Source organism: Hyaena hyaena, unplaced genomic scaffold, assembly GCF_003009895.1.
Source record: "Hyaena hyaena isolate Hyena2069 unplaced genomic scaffold, ASM300989v1 scaffold_345, whole genome shotgun sequence".
In the NCBI taxonomy this organism is placed as follows: Eukaryota; Metazoa; Chordata; class Mammalia; order Carnivora; family Hyaenidae; genus Hyaena; species Hyaena hyaena.
In genome coordinates, this window is record NW_024080976.1 from 834105 (window position 1) to 843231 (window position 9127).

A 9127-nucleotide genomic window follows, 5' to 3' on the forward strand; every position below is an offset into this window, starting at 1 on the left:
TATGAACATACAGCAAAAATGTAGGCATCTGTAAGCCCAGAAGAGAGCCCAAATAGAAACTAACTATGCTGACATCCTGATCTCAGAATTCCAGCCTCCATAACTGTGAGGAGTTATGACCTCAGCTGACCAATATAGATGTCAATATTGCCTAACGTGATATATAGAGTCCATGGAATCCTTATCAAAATCCAATGATATTTTTTTAAATAGAAAAATTCATCATAAAATACACACAGAATCTGAAGGAACAGTCATTTTGGTTTTTGTTTTTGAGAGAGAGCAAGTGCAAGTGAACAAGGGGCAGAGAAAGAGGGAGAGAGAGATCCCATGAGGAACAGAGGGAAAGAGAGAGAGAGAATCCCACACTGACAGCACAGATCCTGAAGCGGGACTCCTTCAAGCTTACCCAAAGTGGGGCTCCTTTAAGCTCACCTGAAGCAGGGCTCGAACTCACAAACCATGAGATCATGACCTACGCTGAAGTTGGATACTTAACTGACTGAGCCACCCAGACGCCACTGAAGGTACGGTCTTGAAAAAGAACAAAGTTGGAGGTCTCACAATTCCTGATTTCAAAACTTATTACAAAGCTATGGTAATCAAAACAGTGTGGTACTACCATTAAGGCAGATATCTAGACCAGTGACATAGGATGGAAACCCTCACATATATGGTCAAATAATTTTCAACAGGAATAACCAAGACCATTCAATGGGAAAAAGGACAGTCCTTTCAATAAATAGTATTGGGAAAAGTAGATATCCATATGCAAAAGAATGAAGTTGGATCTTTACCTAATACCATATAGAAAAATTAACTCAAAATGTATCACAGATCCAAATGTAAGAACTAAAACTATAAAACTCTTAAAAGAAACATAGGAAAATTTTTCACAATATTGGATTTAATTAATTAATGTAATGATTTATTGGATACGACTAAGAAAGCCAGGCAACAAAAGAAAAAATAGATATATTGTGGACATTATCAAAATTAAAAAACTTCTGTGCATCAAAGGACACTATTAAGAGTAAAAAGGCAATCCATGGACTGGGAACAAATATCTGTAAATCATGTATCTAAAAACCTTACAATACTTAAAATATATGAAAAATTCCCACAATGTAGTAATGAAAAACAATCTGATTTAAATATGAGCAAAAAACATATGTCCAAAGATATTCAAATGGCCAATAAGGAAATAAAAAGATCCCCCCAACATCACCAATTATTAGGGAAATGCACATCAAAACCGCAGTGAGGGGGGCATCTAGGTGGCTCAGGTGGTTAAGCCTGAGTTCCACTCAGGTCATGATCTCACAGTGGAGTCTGAGTCCTGAGTCAGGCTCTGTCTACAGCTCAAAGCCTGGAGCCTGCTTCAGATTCTCTCTCTCTCTGCCTCTCCTCTAATTGTGTTCTTTCTCTCTCAAAAATAAACACTAAAAACAAAACAAAAACCACTCCAATGAGGGGTGACTGGCTGGCCTAGTCACAAAAGCATGAGACTCTTGATCTCAGGGTCATAAGTTTGAGCCCCTCACTGGGTGTAGAGACAGCTAAAAAATAAATAAACAAAAATGAATAAACGTAAAAAAAAACCCCACCATGATGAGATAACACCGTACACTCATTACAATAGCTATCATAAAAAATATTTTAAAATACAATATATATGTGATTATATAACAAGTGTTGTCAAGGATGTGGAGAAATTGGAATTCTGTGCATTGCTGGTGGGAATGGAAAATGGTAGAGTGTCTATGGAAAATGGTACAGCGTCCTCAAAAAATGAAACATAGAATTACTATGTGACCCAAAAGTTCCACTTCTGGGTATATATACTCTAAAGAAGAGAAAGCAGGGATGTGAACAGATATTTGTCAACCAATGTTTATAGCACTATTATTCAAAATAGCCAAAAGGTGGAAGCAACCCAGGCATCCACTGATAGATGAATGATAGATAACATGTGCTATATATGCGCCATGGAATACTTATTATTCAGCCTTAAAAAGAAAGGAAATCCTGACACATGCTACAACATGGGTGGATCAGGAATGCATGTATGCTAAATGAAATAAGCCAGTCACAAAAGGACAAATACGGTATGACTTCACTTATACAAGGTACCTAGAATAAAGCAGTCTAAATTGCAGAGACAGAAGGCAGAATGATGGTTTCCAGGGGCTAGAGGAAGGGGGAATGGAGTTATTGTTTAATGAGTGCAGAGTTTTGCTGGGGGCAGCACCCGCCTCTCTGGATGACAGTCACAGCAAGGAAATGGCAGTGTTTGCACAGCTCCTGCCATGAGAAACAAAAACTGGTATCTCTTTCTGCTACTACTGGCTCATGTTGGAAATAAGTCTGCTGGTATTGACCAGGCCTCACAATATTCCAAATCAAACTGATATTCTGCACACAGATACCTCATAAGGAAAAGCATATTCCTGCCTTTTCAAAAGAGATTTTAGATGAAACCACTGTGGATGATTGTCAAAAGGCTCTTCCTATGGGCCTTGCAGATCAAAGACAATTTAGCCTGGCCCTGAGACAAAGAACCTAATTTAGAGTTAAGGAACAGATAAGGGCAGAACTTAATACTTATACCTTTTCTAACTGGTGATGTATGGCAGTCCCTTCCCTAAGGCCTACTTTCCGCAAACACCCTCCCTTACACTGGCGGCTGGGATGAGGATAGATAAGAGTAGATAAAACATAACCCAAAAACAAAGGCCGACACATTTAGGGCCTCCATGGTGTTTACACATTTAGCATCAAGTCAAAAACGTTTCCACAAACAACTTATTAATCAGTTTAAAAACATTCATCCTCTTGAGAGCCAGACAGAATGACTCCTAGCCTATCTATATACAACTTAACCTAGATCCTAATCCTAGCGTTATTAACTTAGAACAAATATGTATGTCATCCTGTTTTTCACCAAGAACATCCTGTTATTTCCTTAGTTGTAAGATTTACTCAACCTCACTATGATTGGGGTAATTCTGCAAGAATATTTCTGAAAAACTTGTTCTTGTACACTTTTCAAAGTATCTTATCACACACACAAAAAAAACAAAACAACAACAACAACAACAAAGTATCTTATCACAAAGAGCTTCCCATTGTAAAAATTCCTTTTTCTAATCTCATGTTGTCGTTGGACCTTTAAATAAAGACACCAAAACCCACAGGACAGAGATGCCTGCCTGGTGATCAGAAAGATTCTTGTGGCTCTCTCACCCTCTCTCTCGCCAACACCGTCCATCCTTCAGGGACCCCTGGACCTGCTGGAGCCGGCCTCCGGCCGAGTTTCAGTTTTGGAAGACGAAAAAAGTTCTGGAGATGGATGGTGGTGATGGCTGCACAATGGTGTAAATGTACTTAATGTCACTGAATGGTACACTTAAAAATACTTAAAGTGGTAAATTTCATGTATGTTTAAATTTTCTGCATATTTTATTTACTTACTTTTAATTTTTATTTGAGAGAGAGAGAGAATCTTGAGCAGGCTCCATACTCAGCACAAAGCCTGACACAGGGCTTGGTCCCACAATACTGAGATCATGACCTGAGCTGAAATCAAGAGTCAGACGCTCAGGTGACTGAGCACTCAGGCACCACTGTTATATTTAAACATAAAAAATCCCCAACAAACTAATGAAAATGGTTACCTACAATGAATGAGTGGGGAATGGTGTGGGGAAAAAACAGAGGGTAATGGGATTGGGAGAGAAGGAATTGTGGAGGAGTGATTGAATAGATCTTTTATCTGATTATGACTTTTAGAACCATGTTAATGTTTCATGCACTCAAAAAATAATTATAATCAACCAGGATGTATGTATGTATGTATGTAAATCCAAAATAAAATACAAACAGTAACAAATGAACCTTTCTATGTTACAAATGAGTAACATTACCATGCTAGGGAAAGCTGTCCTTTCACTATATACTGTTAAGACTAAAAATAAAAAGAGGTATATGAGGTATGGGAGTGTAAAGTTAGCAATTTTTAAAAATGTTTTATTTATTTTTAAGTAAGCAAGAGAGAGCACAAGCAGGCCAGGGGCAGAGACAGAGGGGAAGAGAGGATCCAAAGCAGGCTCCATGCTGATAAGTGAGAGCCCCATGTGAGGCTCAAACTCATGAACTGTGAAATCATGACCTGAGCTGAAATCAAGAGTAGGATGCTAAAGCAACTGACCTGCCCAGTCATCCCTCTAAATATGATTTTATTAAAATTTTTAAATGTTTATTTATTTTGGGGAGACAGAGAGACAAAGTGTAAGCAGGGTAGGGGCAGAGAGACAGGGAAACACAGAATCTGAAGCAGGCTCCAGGCTCCGAGTTGTCACACAGAGCCCAACACAGGGCTTGAACCCATGAAGTGCAGAATCATGACCTGGGCCGGAGTCAGAGGCTTAACTGACTGAGCCACCTGGGCACCCTAATATGATTTTCTAATAAAAGGAGCCAGTGTTCTCTGGGAAATGTGCATGTTCCAGAACTGAGGCTGGGAAAGTGTGAGCAGAAAGAGTTAGGGGTCCCTGGGGAAAAAAAGAGACAGACATAGCTTTTTTGCTATAAGAAAAGTCATTTCAGGCCGCTGGCCATCTTGTGAAAGTAAGAACAGCCACTATCCGGCCAGAAGATAACCTAATTATACCAGGGGCAACAAAATGGCTAGTAAAACTCACATTGCTTATTCAAAAGTGAATGTACTAACTTGATGTACATCCTTGGGTTATATTTTCAGGACCTAAGCCCCTTTGAGAACTCAGATACCAGACCAACTGGAGCCAAGTGATGATGCTGTCCTTTGCCAGCTCTCATGACTTTGACCTGGACTCTTTTTTTTTTTTTTTTATGTTTATTTATTTTTCAGAGACAGAGAGAGGACCAGAGTGAGAGCACAGAAGGGCCAGAGAGAGAGGGAGACACAGAATCCAAAGCAGGCTCTAGGCTGTGAGCTGTCAGCATAGAGCCTAATGTGGGGCTCGAACTCACAAACCAGGAGATCATGACCTGAGACAATCAGATGCTCAACTGACTAAGCCACCCAGGTGCCCCTGACTCAGTCATTTTAAGATGACTTTTACTCCAATTCCATGTTATATTCCCCACTGTAAAAGCTCCTTCACTAATATTTATGAACCCTTAGCATAAAACTTCCCCAATTCTGTTGTTCATGGAGACACTGCTTTGGGGAAGATCCCTGGTGTTCTCCTTTATTTAGTGGAAGTAAAACTTCCTTTGCCTATTTTTCGGCTGGTTGTGTCTTTTAGCTTGACACTCACCAAGAGGTAAATCCAATTTCAGGGAACAAAAATATCAGCCTGGAACATCTTGTGATGCCCAGAAAATATGCTAGTACTAAAAAATAATAAAGGGAACACATTGAAAGGACACACTAGTCATCTTGAAGGAGTTCCCAATGGCCAAATCTGGGGTAATTTAAGCAATAAAATAGTGAGGGTAATGAAGTACAACCTACAGAATAAAAAAAAATCCAATCTATACTTAAATAATTTAGTAAATAAATAAGTGGGAGAGAAGGAATATCTCCTTCTGAGAGTAGGATTCTATTCAGCAAATGTAGAAGAATGGACATCTAGGGGGTACCTGGGTCAGTCGGTTAGCATCTGACTTTGACTCAGGTTCATGGGTTTGAGTCCCCAATCAGGCTCTGTGCTGACAGCTCAGAGCCTAGAGCCTGCCTCAGATTCTGTGCATCCCTCTCTCTCTGCCCTTCCTCCACTCATGCTCAGTCTCTCTCTCTCTCTCTCTCTCTCTCTGTCTTATCTCTCAAAAGTAAATGAACATTAAAAAAATTGTTTTAAATCACCATTTGGCAAATAGCTGGTAATGACATTTTCAGGGAAAAATTATCAATGAATGTTAAGGTTTGCAGGTGGAAGTAGAATGAGGCTTAAGGTATTTCTCATGACACATATTAATTATAATGGGGAAAATGGCGACTTTGCAGTGGAGAAATCAGACAGAAACCACTTTAACCAACTGATTAAAGTTACCACTAGTAATGAGGCAAATTGACCTCTTAGGTCTCACAGTAAGATGTTTTGAGAAGAACACATCACATTTGTGGTATGCTTGTCCCAAAAGCATACCCTAAATTTAGTTACAAGGAAACACATGACAACCTCAATTTGGGGAACATTCTCCATTGCAGAATTTATAAAATAAATGACCACTTTTAAAAGTGTCAGAGTCAATTAAGACAAATAAAGACTGAGGAACTGTGCCAGAACAAAGAAGACTAAGAAGACTAAGCAACCAGCTGCAACATATGATGAAATTTGAATAAAATTTGTAGATTAGTTAGTAGTAGTGTATCAATGTTAATCTCCTGGTTTTGATCGTGTATTGTGATTATGTAAAATGGAAAATGCTGTAGAGAACAGCGGCAAAAGAAATGTAGATAAAATTAAATTTCCTTATAACTTGTAGCCCATCGACAAATACTTGAGGTGAGTGAGTACAACATTCCTCCAGGAAACTCCCCATCTTAATGTTAATGCCTTGCTGGAAAGAAAAACCACCTTAGCTTGACAATAGTCAGGCCTCCAGGATCCTGTAAGTCTTAATATGAAAATCCTTTTGGAAATCCTTTGTCTTTACCTTCCCCAACTCCACAGTATATAATCAACTGCTCCTCACAATCTCTGTGCAGTCCTTTCTACCCATGGGTCCTATCTCTGTGCTATCATAAAACCACCTTTGTGCACTTCATGTCTCAAGAAGTCTTTCTTGGGATGCCTGAGTGGCTCAGTCAGTTAAGTTTCTGACTTCGGCTCAGGTCATGATCTCACGGTTTTTGGGTTTAAGTCCCATATCGGGTTCTGTACTGACAACTCACAGCCTGAAGCCTGCTTCAGATTCTGGATTCTGTGTCTCCCTCTTTCTCTGCCCCTCACGAACTCATGCTTGATCTTTCTCTCTGTCAAAAATAAATGGATATTAAAAACAATATAAAAAAAAGAGAGAATTCTTTCTTGACTATTCATTTGCTCACAAACCCGCTTCAAATGGAGAAGGAGGGGGGCGCCTGAGTGGCTTGGTCGGTTGAGCGTCCGACTTTCGCTTAGGTCATGATCTCGCGGTTCGTGGGTTCGAGCCCAGCGTCGGGCTCTGTGCTGACTGTCAGCTCGGAGCCTGGAGCCTGTTTCAGAGTCTGTGCCTCCCTCTCTCTCTGACCCTCCCCTGCTCACGCTGTCTCTCTCTCTCTCTTCTAGAAACAAATAAAACATTAAAAAAAATTTTTTTTAAAAATGGAGAAGGAGGGTAAAAGTATATGGGAATTCTATTTTTGCAACAGTTTTAAGTCTAAAACTATGTCAAAATGAAAAGTTAAAAAATGTTTAATGAACATTAGGTGTGCAGGGAACAGGGGAAATATGAACCTTTCCGGTCACTTGGAGGGCTCCTAATAATTTACTGCAAAGGCAAATACTGGAGACCAGGTCACTTTGGGGGAGGAGGAGTTAGGCAAGAAGTTTCAGAAGAAGAAAAGCATGTCATGAAAAACAAGAAGGGCCTCAGGGAAAGAAGAAAACCTAATGCACCTTGAACTTAGCAGGACATTTTGATCTCCACACAGGAGACAGAAGTCAGATAAGACTGGATACCATGTCCATTATCAGTGTCACAGGGAGAGGCTGAGGCAGTCACTGTCCAGGGCCACTATCTGTTCTAACTTCACAGGTTCTGCCAGGATCACAACACTGGAGTTACAGGCACCTCATGCCAGCACATTTGGTGCTACACAAACGGTGTCATACAAACACACATCCACTCTTGAAATATGCCAGGACACAACCACACACTCACAGACAACTCCATGCCCTTATACACAGTCACAATCTCACACTCACTAAAAAGACATACACAGTCACACAATCTACTAAACACCGTGATACAGTCACTCTCATATAATCACAGCTTGCCCACACCAATACTCACAAATGTCCCACACAATCACATACCCCGTGGGGGATACACATAATCACTGCCACTCCAGCCCACCAACATCAACTAGTCATAACTGAAAATTCACTCTGGAGACAGCCACATTCACACAGGCAAAGACACATTACACTTAAACACACAGCACCACACTCTGCCACCGTTTCACAGACACACTCCAAGGGACACAAGAGGGATACACAAACGCAGTGTCACCACACTTTTACACAATTACGCACAGACACACAATTACACAAACTACCACACGTGGCTACAATATCATGCAACCAAAACCATACACCCACCTTGGAGACATATAATCATAACCCCACAGACGCCCTCACCTGTCTCACAGTCACAACCACCCTCACACCTCCCGAAGAAAAAGGCGTACGGTCCCACATACACAACAGGGACACAAGCAGTTATCTTTCCCACAGTCGCAAAAGCCCCACACCCCAACACACAGTATCACACATGGTTGCCCAAACACAACCAGACTTACATCCTGGAGACAGGCAGCCACAACCACACACTCACAGTCACCCACCCTGGGTCACGCAGCCACAAAGATTCATTCTCAATCAGGCATCCTCAACCCGCTCCCGCCAGCGCGCACAGACCAGAGGCTCTGGACACGCCCCGTCCCCGCCCCGGACTCCCAGACCCCTCACCTTCTGCCTCCCCTTGGTCGCGTCCGGGTCCCTGCGGAGCTAACGATCTCGCCACGGCGTCAAGAAAAACGTAACGTTGGCCGCTTTGGACTCCGGGAAACGTAGTCCAGAGCAAGACAAGACACATGCAAGATGGTGTCCTCGTTACCTCAGGGCATGAGTTTGGCCCGTTTGATACTGCGCCCTCGGGGCTTCAAAGGCGGACTCCTTGCTTCAAACCTCCCACCAAGGTTGAACTGATTTTTTTCAAAGCGGGACTACTCACCCCGCGAGCCCCATAATCACAGGAAAAGGCAGCCAAGTTCGTGTGGGACAGAGTGCTGACCAGCAAAGCCTTAAGGGAAATGTAGTTCAAAGCCGGAAAAGCGGCCTTGCTGTTGACAGCAGGTGATCAAATACCAGCCTAGGCCTGGCCACGGAGACCGTGCGGGCCGCGTCGCGGAGACTTCTGGGAGCGCTCGCTC

At 41.8% G+C, this 9127-nt stretch overlaps 1 protein-coding gene across 3 annotated transcripts in view; it reads right to left on the reverse strand.

Moving 5' to 3' along the window:
- Nucleotides 1-9039, reverse strand: part of ZNF565 (zinc finger protein 565) — a 35495-nt gene extending 26456 nt beyond the window's left edge. For all 3 annotated transcript variants that reach the window (XM_039249613.1, XM_039249616.1, XM_039249615.1), the window contains exon 1: nt 8664-9039. The gene's annotated coding sequence lies outside the window, so the exon portion shown is untranslated. The remainder of the gene's footprint in view (nt 1-8663) is intronic.
- Nucleotides 9040-9127: the final 88 nt, after the last annotated feature.